An 18,767-nucleotide genomic window follows, 5' to 3' on the forward strand; every position below is an offset into this window, starting at 1 on the left:
CACACTCACAGACTTAAACCCCTTTATACTCACACTCACACATATACACACACCATCTCACAGACACTCATAACCCAACCCACCACCGCCTCCTCCCCACATGCATACCCACATGCACACATATACATATAAGTTTGTGGGGTGAATTTGTACTTGCAGAATTGCATTTTATTTTGCTCAACAGCTGCATGAAGCCATGTAAGATTCTGTAAATCCGTTTTTTAGATTAGAATCAGTCTGACTATTGTGGCTCAGACAGCCTCACACGGAGTTAACACCTTCAGTACCTTATCTGGGCCAACATGACACCAATTGTTAAGGTTCACTTGAGAATGTAACTTTAAAAACTTTCTGCGATTTACATATGAAAGAACTGAAACCTATATGATCATTCGCAAAGATGAGAGACTTAACAAACAATTGTGTGCTGTTGTCTGTGCCATAATGTTTAGACTGATTCTAACCTAAAAAATGAATTAACAGAGTCTTATATGGATTCATGCAGTTTTTGAGCAAAGTACAATATAACTCTGCAAATACAAATTCACCCCACAAACATATATGTGTATGTGTGCATGTGGGTTTATGTTTGTGTATGTGTGCGTGTATGTGTGGGGGGGGGGGGGGGGGGGGGTAAGGGGGTTGTGAGTGTCTGTGAGAGAGTGTATATGTGCATGTGTGAGCGTAAAGGGGTCTAAGTCTGTGAGAGGGTGTATGTGGGAGTGTGTGTGTCCGTGCAGAGGCTAGGGCAACGGATGAATGGGCACAGCACAACAATCAACAGACAGGAGTGTTCCCTCCCAGTTGGGGAATATTTCAGTGGTCCAGGGCATTCGACCTCAGACCTTCGGGTGACCATCCTCCAAGGCTGACTTCGGGATAGGCAGCAGCAAAAAGTAGCCAAGCAGAGGCTGATGGCTAAGTTCCGTACCCATAGGGAGGGCTTCATCCGGGACCTTGAGTTCATGTCACAGTACAGGTGACCACCATTGCACTATACACAAAACAGGCACACACACACACACATAGACAATCTTACAAACGCAGACACACACTCCTACAGACACACACACTCCCACACTCACATATGCACCCTCTCATAGATTTAGACCCTTTTACAGTTACATGCACACACATATACAGTCTCTCTCAAAGACACTCACAAGCACTCCTACCCCGCCCCCTCTACACACACACACACCCACACAAACACAAACCGACATGCACACATACACATATACGTTTGTGGGGTGAATTTGTACTTGCACAGTTACATTGTACTTTGCTCAAAAACTGTATGAATCCATGTAAGATTCTGTTAATTCATTTTTTAGATTAGAATCAGTTTGAACATTATGGCACAGACAGCAGCACACAGGGGGGTTAACACCTTCCACACATTATCTGGGCTGACACCAACTGTTAAAGTTCACTTGAGAATGTAACTTTTAAAAAAAATGTTTTGCGATTTACATATGAAAGAAGTGAAACTATCATGGTATTTTAACAGATAAGAGACTTAACAAACAATCAAGGTATTTGTCAATGTATAATTTCAGTTACATCACACTGTAAACTTTTGTATAAATTCTGTGCCTTACAATTGTGTCCCCCACAACCACCTGATGAAGGAGCAGCGCTCTGAAAGCTAGTGCTTCCAATTAAACCTGTTGGACTATAACCGGGTATTGTGTGATTTTTAATTCTGGTTAAGTGTATATGTGGTGGCGTAAGTATGAGAGGGTGTGCATCTTGGTGTGAGTGAGGGGTGTGTATTTAGGCGCATATGAGAGAGAGCTTGTGTGGTGGAGGGTCTGCATGGGTGTGTATGTAGGAGTGTGTGTGTGTGTGTGTGTGTGTGGTGCATTGGGGTCACCTGTAGTGTGATATGAACCCAAGGTCTGGTTGAGGTCATTCACACCTACTCAGCCACTCTGTGTTGTTGCTTGTTCCAAGGACCACCTTGGAGGATGGTCACCCGAAGGTCCAAGGCCGAACATCCTGGAACGCTGAAGTATTCCGCAACTGTGAGGGACCATTTTAAACCTGGTAATTGTTGTGCGGTGTCCATTCACCTGTTGTTGTGGCATCTGCTTGATCTTGCCAATGTACTATGCCTCAGGGCATCCTTGCCTGCAGTTATATGAGATAGACCACGTTGGCTGAGTCACATGAGTACTCGCCCCATATATGGTTGGTGATGTCCCCACGTGTAACAATGTTACCCATGTCAATGCTCTGACACATTTTGCAGCGGTTGCTGTAGCAAGGTTGTATGGTGTTGTTGTCCTGAAGGCTGGCCCGTTTGCTATGAACAATGGTCTGTTTGAGGTTTGGTGGTTGTTTAAAGGCGAGAAGTGGAGGCGTGGGGAAGGTCTTGTCGAGGTGCTCATCCTCAGTGATAATGTGCTGCAGGCTGTGAAGAACATGGCATAGTCATTCTGCTCCCAGGAAGTACTGGACAAGGAAGGGTACCCTGTCTTCACCTCTATCTCAACCTTTCTTCATTGAACAAAAAACCAGGACGAAATACACCTCATAAAGCCATAGTGTCATCACAAGTCCCGGCCATAAGACATGATTTTTTTTCTTTGAAGTACCTTAGAGCTTTGCTTATTGGTTAACTCTTCTTTATGGTATCGCCCATGGGATTGTATGTACCCAATCTTCAATTTTTGTTCGCTGGATTTGTTCCTCCTTCTGACTGTAAATCTGTGTTACGATACATAATTTTATTATTTCAACATTTCTCTTCCTCTCTGAGCAATTCAATTGCTGGTGAACTGAACTTATACATTTCCTGTTGTGGTTCTGTTCACCGAGCTGGGAATTTGTGTTGCAGACGTTTCGTCCCCTGTCTAGGTGACATCCTCAGTGCTTGGGAGCCTCCTGTGAAGCATAAATCCCGGAGGAAAGATCACAGAAGCGCTTCACAGGAGGCTCCCAAGCACTGAGGATGTCACCTAGACAGGGGACGAAACGTCCGCAACACAAATTCCCAGCTCGGCGAACACAACCACAACAACGAGCATCCGAGCTACAAATCTTCTCCCAAACTTTGTACATTTCCTCATTTGTGTTCCTTCGAGTTTCATTCTTTCTTAATGAGATACTCTTTGGTGTTATTGGGGCTTCCTTTGGATGGTGAAGATGTTGGTTGAACATGTCTGCTGATCACCTCAGCACCAAATAACAGACTTTGACATAAATAGTTATTTACTGTGTGTATTACAACATGACTCAATTTAGTTTTAAATCTATCATCTCAAGTAGTGTAGAATCTCTTTGCTCGCACTTCATTTTGATTTTGTCACAACTTGGAATTTGAACTTTCTTCAGTTTTGATAGCAATGGAAATCATTTCAGCCAAACCACTATAACCATCCTATTTTATGATAGGAAACATTCTTTTAACTCCAGCATAACTAACCAAGAGATTCTGCTTTTTGTCTAGATTCCCCTGTAAGCCGACAAAGCTCATGAATGCCTTCTGCAGCTTTCCCTGAATCTTTTTGTGCTTAAACCCTTCTACCTTTTGAATGAGATTGAGGTCAATTCAAATGTTTGTATTCAGGAGTGGAAAGTTTGGTTGTGATGTACATTCTGGCTGTGGAACAGTCTTGAGGGGCTGATTGGACTCCATCTGCCCCTCTGTAGGTATTTGGTCTCCCCTATACTTATAACATACACTTAATATTAAGTATGACAGCCCCTGAACTATGTAGTTGAGAATCTATCAGCTGAAGTCAAGTTTTGTCAAACAAGCCTTTTGTCCAATAATATTGTGATACTTGCTCCCATGCCTAACATGAATTCTGTGAGATCCCCATTGATATAAATGTCTACATGCCAAAGTGCTTGCTCTGAGTCACTAATTCCCTTTAGAAAATCCTTGTATTTTCCTCCAGCAGAGTATTCTCCCTCATTTATCTCTTTGACTCAGTAGTTCTTGATCCCTTGCTTTGTTATGATCGTGTCCAACTCTGGCACGGTTTCTGACAGTGACTAATTTTCTATCTTAAAGCATTTATTATTAAAACTGGACACTGTCCCACAGTGTTGGCAAAGACTGTTACGGTTTGATATCTGTCCTATCAATTGCATTGGCTTTTCTAGTGTGCCTTTTGTGGCATTGAAACTTCGGATTCTGCAGCTGTCTCCTGTTATATTTTCTCTTTCCCTGTTAGGATTGATCAGTCTTACTGCAGAACTCTGCTTCACTCACCATCTGAGTAGCTTCTCAAAGATGTGGATTTTTTTAATGCTCTATTAGATCTGGCAAACACTCATCTGTAAAGGCCTACAAAAATCCAATCTCTTATCAATTCTGAATTTGAATTGTCAGAGTTGTATCACTCCATTAGCTTGTAGAGAGTTAATAAAATCATCTGTAGATTCAGCTGGATGGTGCACTCTTAGGTTAAAGTTTACCCTTTCAAGAATTTTGTTATTTATGAGATTGAAATAACTATCAACGGCTTTCAATATCCCTTTATTGATACATATATATATATATGTTTCATTTACCTCTTTGTAAGCAATAAAACTATTTTCTATATTTCCACTTGTGTATTTGGCCCATCTCTGAAATTAAGTTATCCTTGGGATATTATTTTTGATGCTACAGCTCCTAACATGATTAGACAGTTTAACTTCTTTAAATGTTTCTATTCTGTAATAGTGGTGTTTTCCCAAACTCAAGGGCTTCCAAAACTTCATGACTTTGATTGAGATTCCCCAACTCATTGGAACTTCAAAATAGCACTTGTGACATTCTCTATGTTTCGAGAAATAAGTTCCGAGTTAGACTGGAACCACTTCCTGAAATCTACTTTAAGCATTTGGTTCACAATTTCTACCTCTCCACGTCAGGATTATTTTGTGGCCCTCTTAGTTTACTTTATCTACTCTGCCTGGTGTTAGCCATGCACTATGGCAGTGACCATTCGATCAGAACTGCAACCTTTAAAACATCTCTGTCCTTCCTGCCCGGATTACAGCGCTGGTTAAGATTTCCTCTTTTGTTCAAGACATATTTGATTTTGACTGATATCACGCTCAATCACAACCTGATGAAGGAGCGTCGCTCCGAAAGCAAGTGCTTCCAATTAAACCTGTTGGACTATAACCTGGTGTTGTGCGATTTTTAACTTTTTACCTCAATGTTTGGTCAACTCATTGGCTCAACTCAGGCTCAGAACTGCTCCTACAGGCCACTGCAAATCGACCTGTAATCTACCTCAGAGCAGCAGATTTCAGTTGGTCCTGCAGGACTCCTGTCTGGTCTGAAATGCTTTTTGTATCAGCACCTGAGGTATTTTCTGTGTCAAGTGCTGCCCTGATGATTGTGGGGTTTGTTATTGTCAATACTCAGTAGGATCCGCTTCTCTGAGTCACCAGCAAGATATCTCCATGCTTTTTCTGAAAGCTCTATATCCTAAGTTCTCCTTATTGACACTTTTAGAAATAGTACTAGATCACTTTGATACAAAAGATCAGTTACCACCATGTTGCATGTAGGCTATGCCGTATAAAGTAATCATTATGTAAGGGTTAACAGTGGAGATTGGATTGGGCTCCATATAATCAGGGCGGCACGGTGGCACAGTGGTTAGCACTGCTGCTTCACAGCGCCGGAGACCCGGGTTCAATTCCTGCCTCAGGCGACTAACTGTGTGGAGTTTGCACGTTCTCCCCGTGTCTGCGTGGGTTTCCTCTGGGTGCTCCGGTTTCCTCCCACAGTCCAAAGATGTGCAGGTCAGGTGAATTGGCCATGCTAAATTGCCCGTAGTGTTAGGTAAGGGGTAATGTATGGGTGGGTTTCGCTTCGGCGGGTCGGTGTGGACTTGTTGGGCCGAAGGGCCTGTTTCCACACTGTAATGTAATCTAATCTAATCATAATCTGACAATGTCATTTAGTCTTGGGTAGAGAACTGAGTTCTGTATTCCAATAGACACAGATATGTCATCTCAAGCTCAGTGATTATGCCTAACTAAATACCTGTCATGAACATGCAATAATTTATACCTTATTGTTAAGTCAAGTGCCTCATCATGCTAAGAATCAATAGTAGCTTATCCTCTCTCATGCCAATTAGATACTCCCTCAGGTATGTATACAGAGGTCAATTAGCACTCTAACCCAAACACAAAATGACAGTGCTGGGTACTGCAATGAATGACATGGGAATCATCAGTTGCTCACTACATAACTACCTTGGGGTAACATTTTTCTCATCCACTCAGGGATGTGGGTGTCTTGGCTGGGACAACATTTGTTGCCCAGCCTTTATTGCCTTGAGAAGGTGGTGGTGAGCTGTTTTCTTGAACTGCTGTAACATGTGTTATAGGTCGCCCTTAGAGAGGGAATTCCAGGATTTTGACCCAGCGATACTGAAGAAATGGTGACATACCTTCAAGTCTGGACGGTGAGTGGCTTGGAGAGGAACTTGCAGGTGGTTGTGTTTGTATGCACTGCCTTTACCTTCTAGATGGTAGTGGTCATGGGTTTGGAAGCTGCTGCCTTAGGAGCTTTGGCAAATTTCTACAATTCATCATGTAGATGGTATACACCACTCCGACTGAGCATTGGTGGTGGGGGGTGTTTGTGTATATTGCGCCAATCAAGTGAGCTGCTTCATTCTGGATGGTGTCAGATGTGTTGAGTGTTATAGGGTCAAAGAGTCACAGAGATGTACAGCATGAAAACAGACCCTTCAGTCCAACTCATCCATGCTGACCAGATATCCTAAATTAATCTACTCCCATTTGCCAGCTTTTGGCCTATATACCTCCAAATATTAATCATATACCCATCCAAATGTCTTTTAAAAGCTGTAATTGTACCAGCCTCCACCACTTCCTCGAGCAGTTCATTCCATACATGCACAACACTCTGCGTGAAAAGGTTGCCCCTTAGGTGCCATTTATATCTTTCCCCTAAACCTATGCCCTCTAGTTCTGGACTCCCCACACCAGGGAAAAGACCTTGTCTATTTATCCTATCCATGCGCCTCATAATTTTGTAAACGACTATAAGATCACCCCTCAGACTCCGACGCTCCAGGGAAAACAGCCCCATCCTGTTCAGCCCCTCCCTATAGCTCAAATGCTCCAACCCTGGCAACATCCTTGTAAATCTTTCAGGTTTCACAACGTCCTTCCGAAAGGAAAGAGATCAGAATTGCACGCAATATTCCAAAAGTGACCTAACCATTGTCCTGTACAGCTGCAACATGACCTCCCAACTCCTGTACTCAATGCTCTAACCAATAAAGAAAAGCATATAAAATGCCTTCTTCACTATCATACCTACCTGTGACTCTACTTCCAAGGAACTATGAACCTGCACTCCAAGCTCTCTTTGTTCAGCAACACCCCTCAGGACCTTACCATTAAGAGTATAAGTCCTGCTTTAATTTTTTTTTTCCAAAATGCAGCACCTCGTATCTATCTAAAGTAAGCTATCCCTGCCACTCCTCAGCTCACTGGCCCATCTGATCAAGCTCCCATTGTACTCTGAGGCAATTTTCTTCACTGTCCACTACATCTCCAATTTTGGTATCATCAGCAAACCTACTAGTTATACCTCCTATATTAACAACCGAATGATTTACATAGATGATAAAAAGTAGTGGACCCAGCACCGATCCTGTGGCATACCACTGGCCACATGCCACCAGTCTGAAAAACCACCCTCCACCACCACCCTCTGTCTTCTACCATCGAGCCAGTTCTGTATCCAAATGGCTCATTCTCCCTGAATTCCATGAGATCTGACCTTGCAAACTAGTCTCCCATGTGGAACCTGCCAGCTTCTGACTTCTCCTTGTCTTCTTCTGGAAGGAGTATTTACATGGCTTGTCCAGTGCAGTTTCTGGTCAATGGTAACCCCAAGTTGTTGATGGTGGAGGATTCAGTGATGGTAATGCAACTGAATGAGAAGGAACAATGGGTAAATTCACTCTCGTGGGAGGTGGCCATTGCATGATACTCACATAGCATGTCTGCTATTTGTTTCAAGACTACAAGTCTAGATATTGTCCCAGTCTCACCCCACTTGATACAACCTGCTTCATGAAAAACAACAATGAAAAAGATTTACCCACGTGGGAGGAAGAATCTCAGAATAGTGAGTTTGCCATGTTATAAACATTACTGCTTTAAAAAGATACGGTCTCTCAGAAACAATGCTTAACTGGAGAGGCAGTTTACAGAAGCAATAAAGCAGATCTAAACACTGATCCCGACGCTGGTAAGAAACGTAGCACAGGCAACATCCACTATGAAATTATTTTAAAAATTAGTGACACTTGGCACATACAGAGTCCTTCACAAAGAAGGATCTATAGGGGCTATCCCAATTTAAAGTTTAGCTGGAATGGAACCATTTTGGATCTCTGGGAATAAAGTTAAAGATGCCTGCAGGCAAGGAAACAATACACTTTAAAATAACGGCGCAAATGAAGAGGCTGGGAGAATAGAAGTTAAAAAAGACCATTGACTGACTACAATTGTTGTTCCCATTGTAATAAGTTTACTCCACACTCAATGTTAAAAATCACACAACACCAGGTTATAGTCCAACAGGTTTAATTGGAAGCACTAGCTTTCGGAGCGACGCCCCTTCATCAGGTGATAGTGGAGGGCTCGATCGCAACACAGAATTTATAGAAAAAATTTGCAGTGTGATCTAACTGAAATTATACATTGAAGAATTGATTGTCTGTTAAGCCTTTCATCTGTTAGATACAGTGATAGTTTCACTTCTTTCATGTGTAAACCACAAAACCCTTTTTTTTTAAAGTTGCATTCTCGGGTTAGCTGTTAACAATGGTGATAGCTCAACAATGTGTTGAAGGTGTTGGCCCCCTGTGTTCTCTGTCTATGCCATGATGTTTAGATTGATTCTAATCTAAAAAGTGAGATAACAGGGTTTTACATAAATTCATGCAGTTTTTGAGCTCAGAGTTCGACATGAATCTATGTGGTTTTTGAGCAAAGTGCAATGTAACTTTGTACCAAAAAAATTCACCACACACAATATATAAGTGTGTGTGTGTGTGTGTGTGTAGTGAGTGCAGAGTGTCTTAAGTCTGTGAGGGGGTGTATGTGTAGGAGTCTGTGTGTCTATAAGGGTGTGTGTGGGTGTCTGTGTGCGCGTCTGTGTGTATCTGTGTCCGTGTGCATGTGAGAGTGTGTGTGTGTAGGAATATCTGTGTGTGTGTGTGTGTGTAGTGTAATGGTGATCACCTGTAATGTGACATGAACCCAAGGTCCCGGTTGAGGCCCTCCCTGTGGGTACACTCAATGGTATTAATACAGTAATAATGTCAAGGTCAATTATAGTAATTTCTACTAAGGTCACAGCATGAGTAATGCCTCAGAATAGATTCATAGCAACAAAAGAGCAATGTAAAGGAGACGCAGTACCCTGACAGAAGAGGGTAAGGAGAAAACATTTATACTTTGGTAAGTGATGCAAATTGAAACCATGGATTCAACAGGAAGATCTATTAAGGCTTGTTTGTAAGATTATGGAAAGGGAAGTTCATTGTGTTTTCAATTGTAGAAGCAGGAAAATAATTCTTTTCCTTTTGAGAAAAAAATCTGTCCAAGCCTCAGAAGATTGGAAAATATCCATTTTGTCGGCAGGAGGTGGGAAACAGCCAATAGAGAAGGTGTGAAAAAGCTCCAGCAAGTCTTACAGAGATGCACCAGTTGTATTTTGCAGAATTCAAAACATTAAAAGTAAAACGCTTCAGCATTGCCATAAAACAGAATTTAAAGCATTATTGGAGGACAAGAATAGAGTATTGCTGTCATACAATATTTAAAAACACAAAGAGACTTTAAAACAATACAATTAAAACAGCATTGAGATGCAGCAAAGTTAAATGCTTAAAAACCATCAGATTACACAGTATTGAGACAATGCAAGGGTAAACAGCGTTAAAATAACAAAGATAAATAACTACACCAAAAAGGAATGGAAAAAGAAATAATACTGTCTCAAACATTTCATATCAAGATAGGTTGAACAGCACACAGGATTGTAAATCCTGGAGAAAACAATATATAAAATATGCAATTACCTCAAAACTCAATATTAAATCTCAAGCTGAACAAGTCAATGCACGATTGTTCTCAGTTATACAAAAGATACGAGATACTTCTGAAGAGGCTTTGACGGCTTTCAGTAATTGTTTCAAGCTAAGAATAAATAAATTCTGAAAAGAGGAAGATTTAAGGAAGAATTCTGAATCTAATGAAATCTATAGATAATTACAAGCATGGCATCTGTAGATTAGTGGAGAACTGTGACAAAGGAAACAGAATTGAAAAGAAACAGAATTGTTGTAAGAATAAACTAATTCATTTTAATAGGCGGACGTGGGTTCTGCAGATACTGGAAATTAGAGTCAAGATTAGAGTGGTGCTGGAAAAACACGGCAGATCAGGCAGGATCCAAGGAGCAGGAAAATCGATATTTTGGACAAACACCCTTCATCAGGAATCCTGATGAAGGACTTTTGTCCGAAATGTCGATTTTCCTGCTCCTCGGATGCTGCCAGACCTGCATTGCTTTTCCAGCACCACTCTAATCTTGTTTATTGTCAAAGGAAAGTTTAACTTTGGAGAAAGCTATTCAAATTTGGTGGAAGGAGACCAGGAAGAATGACAGACAAATCCTGTCAGAAGGGTAACCATACCACAGGAGAGCAACAGAATCGATCCACCATTTCTAGATATAAAAGTTTTACAGACACCTGGGACAAACCAACACATGGTCGGACCAAGTAACAGAGTGGTGGAAGTATATCGCATGAAATCAGGCCCTTCAGCCCAACTCATTCATGTCAATCAGATTTTCTAAACTGAACTAATCCTATTTAGAGTCATAGAGTCATAGAGATGTATAGAACGGAAACAGACCCTTAGTCCAACCCATCCATGCCGACCAGATATCCTAACCTAATCTAGTCCCATTTGCCAGCACTTGTCCCATATCCCTCTAAACCCTTCCTATTCATATACCCATCCAGATGCCTTTTAAATGCTGTCATTGTACCAGCTTCCACCACTTCCTCTGGCAGTTCATTCCATTCACCCATCACCCTCTCTGTGGAAAGGTTGCCCCTTAGGTCCCTTTTATATTTTTCCCCACACGGTCACCCCAGGGAAAAGATCTTGTCTATTTATCCTATCCATGCCCCTCATGATTTTATAAACCTCTATAAGGTCACCCCTCAGCCTCTGACGCTCCAGGGAAAACAGCTCCAGCCTATTCAGCCTCTCCCGATAGCTCAAAACCTCCATCTCTGGCAACATCCTTGTAAATATTTTCTGAACCCTTTCAAGTTTCACAACGTCCTTCCGATAGGAAGGAGACCAGAACTGCACGTAATATTCCAAAAGTGACCTAACCAATGTCCCGTATATGGTTGTTCATCTTATTTGTACCCCTCATGATTTTACAAACCTCTATAAGGTCATCCCTCAGCCTCCGACACTCCAGGGAAATGTCCCAGGCTATCAACCCTCTCCTTATAACTCAAACCTTCCAGTCTCCATAACATCCTTGTAAATCCTTTTTGCACTCTTTGCAGTTTAACGATATCATTCCTTTTGCAGGCCCAACCAGAATTATACGCAGCACTCCAAATGTGGCCTAACCAATGTCTTCTACAGCTATAACATGATGCCCCCAACTCCTGTACTCAATGCTCTGAGCAATGAAGGAGAGCATGCCAAACACCCTTTTCCCCATCCTGTCTACCTGCACCTTCATAATCCTGTGATCCTATAACAAAAGAATGCTACATTTGTAAAAGTATCAGTAACTTCCAGATGTGCACACAGTTTCAGAACAGCAGAAACGTTACTGATTTATGTGAACTGAGTTTAACAAAAACTTACGTTGCTGGGCATTAAGCTTATTCCAGGAACGGGTGTCACTGCCAGATCAGATCAGATACCATGGCTAAAAAATCTTATAAAGGTGAAACCACTTTGACCAGATAGAATAACTCCAAAACTTAAAGGCATATCACAAGTAATGTTGCAACATAAAGAGTGTAAGAGAGGACACCGTGCTTATGTAATTTACAACTAACCCTTCTCCCCTTTGAACGTTTGTGTGTGTCTTGACTTCAACCACCTCACGGCTGCAGTAGGAGTTCAATTAGTTGCATGAGAGCAACTTTCACATTCTAAGGAATTTGCCCAAATTGATGTTGCAATCCCTGGTACCAGGCAAACAACACAACTTTCTGGAATCTCACTCTCAACCACAGAGAATTCGATTTAGTCCCCTGACTAAACTACCCCTGCCAGCACCGTCTTCCTACTAACTGCCCCTTGGTTGAAAAGCTTCTTGTACCATGATGCCATGGTCAGTTTGCTCATCCACCCAGCAGTCCTCACTCTCATTCATACAAGCTGCAAGAAACCCTAACCTGATCAATAAAGTTGGATGAACGAAATGTGGTGGATGTTGTCTATCTGGACTGCAAGAATGCTTTCAGCAAAGTAACACATAAAAAGCTAGCTAACAAAATTTAGGTTCATAGAAGTGTCACTTTCCAATCAAATACAATCTTGATTAAAGGAATGAAAACAGCAAATAGTGTTGAATGGCTTCTTCAGGCTGGAGGAGGGTAGAGAGTTGGTGTTCTGCAGGGGTCAGTTCTGGAGCCGCTTGTTTTTATTTCCTTATGAAACAACGTGGGATATCAGAATTAAGAGTGAAACTTCAAAATTTGCCAATGATGCCAAATTTGGAGATACTGTATAAACAGAGAGGATGACACCAATTGACTGCCATAGGATGGGTGAGAGGGTAGACAAGACCCAGGTGGAGTTAAGACAGAGAGACATAACTCAATGCATTTTGACTTAAGGGAAAGGGCCTACCAATAAAACTGAATGGCTTGAACGTTAAGAGTGTTCAGGGCAGGGGGATCTGGGAGCACAAACGCATTATTCTTTGAAGGTGGCAGGATGTACTGTGGTTAGCATATGAAATCTTGAGCATCAGGAGTAGAGGCATTATTACTTTAGATTTAGATTAGATTACTTTAGATTACTTTACTGTGTGGAAACAGGCCCTTCGGCCCAACAAGTCCACACCGACCCGCCGAAGCGTAACCCACCCATACCCCTACATTTACCCCTTACCCAACACTACGGGCAATTTAGCATGGCCAATTCACCTGACCTGCACATCTTTGGACTGTGGGAGGAAACCGGAGCACCCGGAGGAAACCCACGCAGACACGGGGAGAACGTGCAAACTCCACACAGTCAGTCACCTGAGGCGGGAATTGAACCCGGATCTCTGGCGCTGCGAGGCAGCAGTGCTAACCACTGTGCCACCGTGCCGCCCATTATGTACTAAAGTTACACTCAATCCTTATGAAGCTTAAGTTAGTAGGAAGGATATTATTAAACTGGAGAGAGTTCAGAAAAGATTTATCAGGATGTTGCCAGGACAGGAGGGCTTGCTTTATGGGGAGATGCTGGCTAGGTTAGGCTTTTCTCCCTGAAGCTTAGGAGGTTGAGGGGTGACTTTACTGGGGAAGGGGGGTTGACAAATCATGAGGGGTATAGAAAAGGTGAGGAACAAAGGGCGGGGGAGTTCAACATTAGGGGTCATATTTTTAAGATGAGAGGAGAAAGATTTAAAAGGGACATGAGACACAACCTTTTCACACAGTGATTTGTATGTGGAATGAACTGCCACAGGAAGTGGTAGAGCAAGTGCAATTGCAACATTTAAAAAAACATTTGCACAGGTTTTGGGAAGGTTTAGAGGGACGTGGCCCAGACATAGGCAAATGGCATTTGTTTAGTTTGGGAAACTTGGTCAGCATAGACTAGTTGGACCGAAGGATGTGTGTCCCTGTTGCATGACTCTACGACTCTATAATTAAAAGATCACGATGTTCAGTTCTAATTGCTTGACTTCAAGATCAATGTGAGAGTCCGTGAGAGAACGCACAGGACATTTGCCAGAATGGTTCCAGGGGTGAGAGCTTTTACAAACAAAGGTTAGGTTGGAGAGGCTGAGGTTATTTTCATAGATTCATAGAGTTATACAGCATGGAAATGGACCCTTTGATACTACTATCCATACCTACCAAACATCTGAAACTGATCTAATCCCATTTGCCAGCACTTGGCCCATATCCCTAAAAATGCTTCCCATTCATATACCCATCCAGATGCCTTTTAAATGCTGTCATTGGACTTGCCTCCCCAGCTCCTCTGATAGTTCATCCCAAACACCCTCTGTGTGAAAACATTGTCCCTCAACTCACTTTTAAACCTTTCCCCTCTCACCTTAAGCCTATGCCCTCTAGTTTTGGACTCACTGAACCTTGACTATTCACTGCATCTATGCCCCTCATGATTTTATAAACCTCAATTAGACCATAAGACCATAAGACTATAAGTCCACTCCGCCATTCAGTCATGGCTGATGGGCATTTCCACGCCCCTTACCCGCACTCTCCCCGTAGCCCTTAGTTCCTTGCGAGATTAAGAATTTATCAATCTCTGCCTTGAAGATATTTAATGTCCTGGCCTCCACTGCACTCTGTGGCAATGATTTCCACAGGCCCACCACTCTCTGGCTGAAGAAACGTTTCCTCAATTCCATTCTAAATTGACCCCCTCTAATTCTAAGGCTGTAGCCACGGGTCCTAGTCTCCCCCACCTGATGAACACAAATTCCCAGCGTCCACCCTTTCTAAGCCATGCATTATCTTGTAAATTTCTATTGGATCTCCCCTCAACCTTCTAAACTCTAATGAATACAATCCCAGGATCCTCAGCCATTCATCGCATGTTAGGTCTACCATTCCAGGGATCATCTGTGTGAATCTCCGCTGGACACGCTCCAGTTCCAGTATGTCCTTCCTGAGGTGTGAGGCCCAAAACTGGACACAGTACTCCAAATGGGGCCTAACCAGAGCTTTATAAAGTCTCAGTAGCACATCGCTGCTTTTACATTCCAATCCTCTTGAGATAAATGACAACATTATACTTGCTTCCTAAACCACAGATTCAAGCTGCAAGTCAACCTTTAGAGAATCCCAGACTAGCACTCCCAGATCCCTTTGTACTGTGGCTTTATGAATTTTCTCACCATTTAGAAAATAGTCCATGCTTGTATTCTTTTTTCAAAAGTGCAAGACCTCAAATTTGTTCACATTGAATTTCATCAGCCATTTCTTGGACCACTTTCCTAAACTGTCTAATTCTTTCTGCAGCCTCCCCACCTCCTCAGTACTACCTGCCTGTCCACCTAACTTCGTATCATTGGCGAACTTCGCTAGAATGCCCCCAGCCCCTTCATCCAGATCATTAATATATAACGTGAACAGCTGCGGCCCCAACACCGAACCCTGCGGGACACCGCTTGTCACCGGCTGCCATTCCGAAAAAGAACCTTTTATCCCAACTCTCTGCCTTCTGTCAGATAACCAATCCTCAATCCATACTAGTAGCTCATCTCAAACACCATGGGCCCTCACCTTATTCAGCACCCTCCCGTGAGGCACCTTATCAAAGGCCTTTTGGAATTCTGGTCAATAACATCCACTGGGTTTCCCTGGTCTAACCTACTTGTTAACTCTTCAAAGAACTCAAACAGGTTTGTCAGGCACGACCTCCCCTTACTAAATCCATGCTGACTTGTTCTAATCCGATCCTGCATTTCCAAGAATTTAGAAATTGCATTCTTAACGATGGATTCTAGAATTTTATCTAGAACCGAGGTTAGGCTAATCGGCCTGTAATTTTCCATCTTTTGTCTTGATCCTTTCTTGAACAAGGGGTTTACAACAGTGATTTTCCAATCATCTGGGACTTTCCCTGACTCCAGTGAGTTTTGAAAGATTACAATCAAATGCTTCCACTATTTCTTCAGCCACCTCTCTCAGAACTCTAGGATATAGCCCATCAGGGCCAGGATATTTATCAATTTTTAAACCTTCCAGTTTTTCTAATACTTTCTCGTTTGTAATGACTACCATACTCAACTCTGCCCCTTGACTCTCCTTAATTGTTGGAATATTACTCATGAAGACTGACACAAAGTATTTACTAAGTTCTTCAACTATTTCCTTATCACCCATCACTAGCCTTCCAGCATCAATTTGGAGTGGCCCAATTTCTACTTTTGCCTCTCATTTGTTTCTTATGTATTCAAAGAAACTTTTACTGTCATTTCTAATATTACTGGCTAGCCTACCTTCATATTTGATGATCCTCTCCTTCCTTATTTCTCTCTTTGTTATTCTCTGTTTGTTTTTGTAGTCTTCCCAATCTTCTGATTTCCCAGTGCTCTTTGCCACTTAATAGGCTCTCTCTTTTTTTGTGATACATTTCCTGACTTCCTTTGTCAGCCATGACTATCTAATTCCATTCCCCCCAACCCCGGATAATCTTTCTTTGGGATGAACCTCTGTACTGTGTCCTCAATTACACCCAGAAACCCCTGCCATTGTTGCTCTACTGTCTTCCCCGCGAGGCTCTGCTTCCAGTCGATTTTCATCAGTTCCTCTCTCATGCCCCTGTAATTACCTTCATTTAACTGTAACACCATTACATCCAATTTTGCCTTCTCTCTTTCAAACTGCAGATTGAACTCTACCATATTATGATCACTGCCTCCTAAGTGTTCCTTGACTTTAAGATTCTTTATCAAGTCTGGCTCGTTACATAGCACTAAGTGCAGAATAGCCTGCTCCCTTGTGGGCTCCATCACAAGCTGTTCCAAAAAGCCATCCTGTAAGCATTCTATGAATTCCATTTCTTTGGATCCACTGGCAACATTATTCACCCAGACCATTTGCATATTGAAGTCTCCCATGATCACCGTGACCTTGCCTTTCTGACATGCCCTATCTATTTCCCGGTACATGTTGCGCCCCTGGTCCTGACCACTGTTAGGAGGTTTGTACATAATTCCCATTATGGTTTTTTTTTGCTTTTGTGGCTCCTCAGCTCCACCCACACAGACTCCACATCATCTGATCCTATGTCATTCAGTGCCATAGATTTAATTTCATTCTTAACTAACAAGGCAACCCTGCCCCCTCTGCCCACCTCCCTGTCTTTTCAATAAGTTGCAAATCCTTGGATGTTTAACTGTCATTCCTGAAGCCCCTCCAGCCACATCTCTATGATGCCTACCACATCATAATCATTCACGATGATTTGTGCTGTTAATTCATCTACTTTGTTAGGAATACTACAAGCAAATTAGCTCTCCCTTCAGCCTCCAGGGAAAACAGCCCCAGCCTATTCAGACTCTCCCTCTAACTCAAACACTCCAACCCTGTGTCACAAAGCTAGTCCCTTTTTTTTCTAAAAGCTGTTCCTTGGCTCAAGGAGACTCTGTCCTTGCTTTTTTTCAGAGGGCCAATAAACCAGGCCAGGCTCCAATCAGTCTGGTTTGGTACAGAGATGAAAAGGATTTTGAGAGGCCTTTTGTTTATATGTAAACAGATGAGACTTCAGGCCAAAGTGGTCATGTTTTCAAAGTGACCTGTATAATGAAAGGGGAGTGGTCAACTCTCTAGCTGAGCTGAGCTGAGCTGAGCAGTCATTAGCTCAATCTTGAGCTGGTTGGAAGTTCAACAGGGAGCTGTGTGGAAATTCTCTCTCTCTTTCTGCCGTTCAACCTCAACCTGAAAGCATGCGTTCCTTTTGTAGTGGCTTTTAAGGAGGTTTGCTCATTGGGACTGTTGTGTACATTCGGAACAGCATCATTAAGTCCAGTTGGACAGGCTGAGTTCTGTAGGGGTTCTTTATTCTGTCCTTTGTGTTTCATTCTGTAACTTTGTGAATAAACTTTTGTCTGTTTTAAAATATAAAAGTCAACTTTATTCCAGGTAATTTTCACTGTACACTTACTGAAACAAATTGCAAAGTTATGGTCTAGTGGTGCTGGAAGAGCACAGCAGTTCGGGCAGCATCCGAGGAGCTTCGAAATCGACGTTTCGGGCAAAAGCCCTTCATCAGGAAATTTATGCAAAGCTATGGTCAGGAGCTACCTGCTTAAGAATGTTTTGAGTGGTCAATAACACTTGGCAACATCCCTGTAAATCTTTCTGGACGCTTCCAATAGAAGGGTGACCAGAATCGTACTCAGTATTCTAAAAGTGGCCTCAGCAATGTGATCTCCCAACTCCTCTACTCAACATTCTGACCAAAGAAAACAAATGTGCCAAACGTCCTCTCCACTATCCTGTCGATCTGAGACTCCACTTTCAAGAAACTGTGCATCTGCAACCCTAGGTCTCTTTGTTTGGTAACACTTTCCAGGGTCCTATCATTAACTGTATAAGTCCTGCCCTGGTTTGTCCTACCAAAATGCAATACCTTACATTTATCTGAATTAAACTCCATCTGCCACTCTTTGGCCCATTGGCCCAATTGATCAAGGTCCCGATGTACTCTGAGATAATCTTCTTCACTGTTCACTTCATCACCAGTTTTGATGCCATCCACAAACGTGCCAACCAAATCTCCTTATTCACATCCAAATCATTTATATAAATGTCGAAAAGCAGTGGACTTAGCACCGATACTGGCAGCACATGGTTGGTCACAGGCCTTTAGTCTCAAAAACAATCCTCTGCTACCAAATTGAGAGGAGATTACATCAAGATATACAAAAATAGGACATGATTAGATAAACTAGGTAGAGAAATGTTGTTCCCATTCATTGATGGTACAGATTTAGTGGACACAGA

This window comes from Chiloscyllium plagiosum, chromosome 26 (assembly GCF_004010195.1).
Source record: "Chiloscyllium plagiosum isolate BGI_BamShark_2017 chromosome 26, ASM401019v2, whole genome shotgun sequence".
Classification (NCBI taxonomy): domain Eukaryota; kingdom Metazoa; phylum Chordata; class Chondrichthyes; order Orectolobiformes; family Hemiscylliidae; genus Chiloscyllium; species Chiloscyllium plagiosum.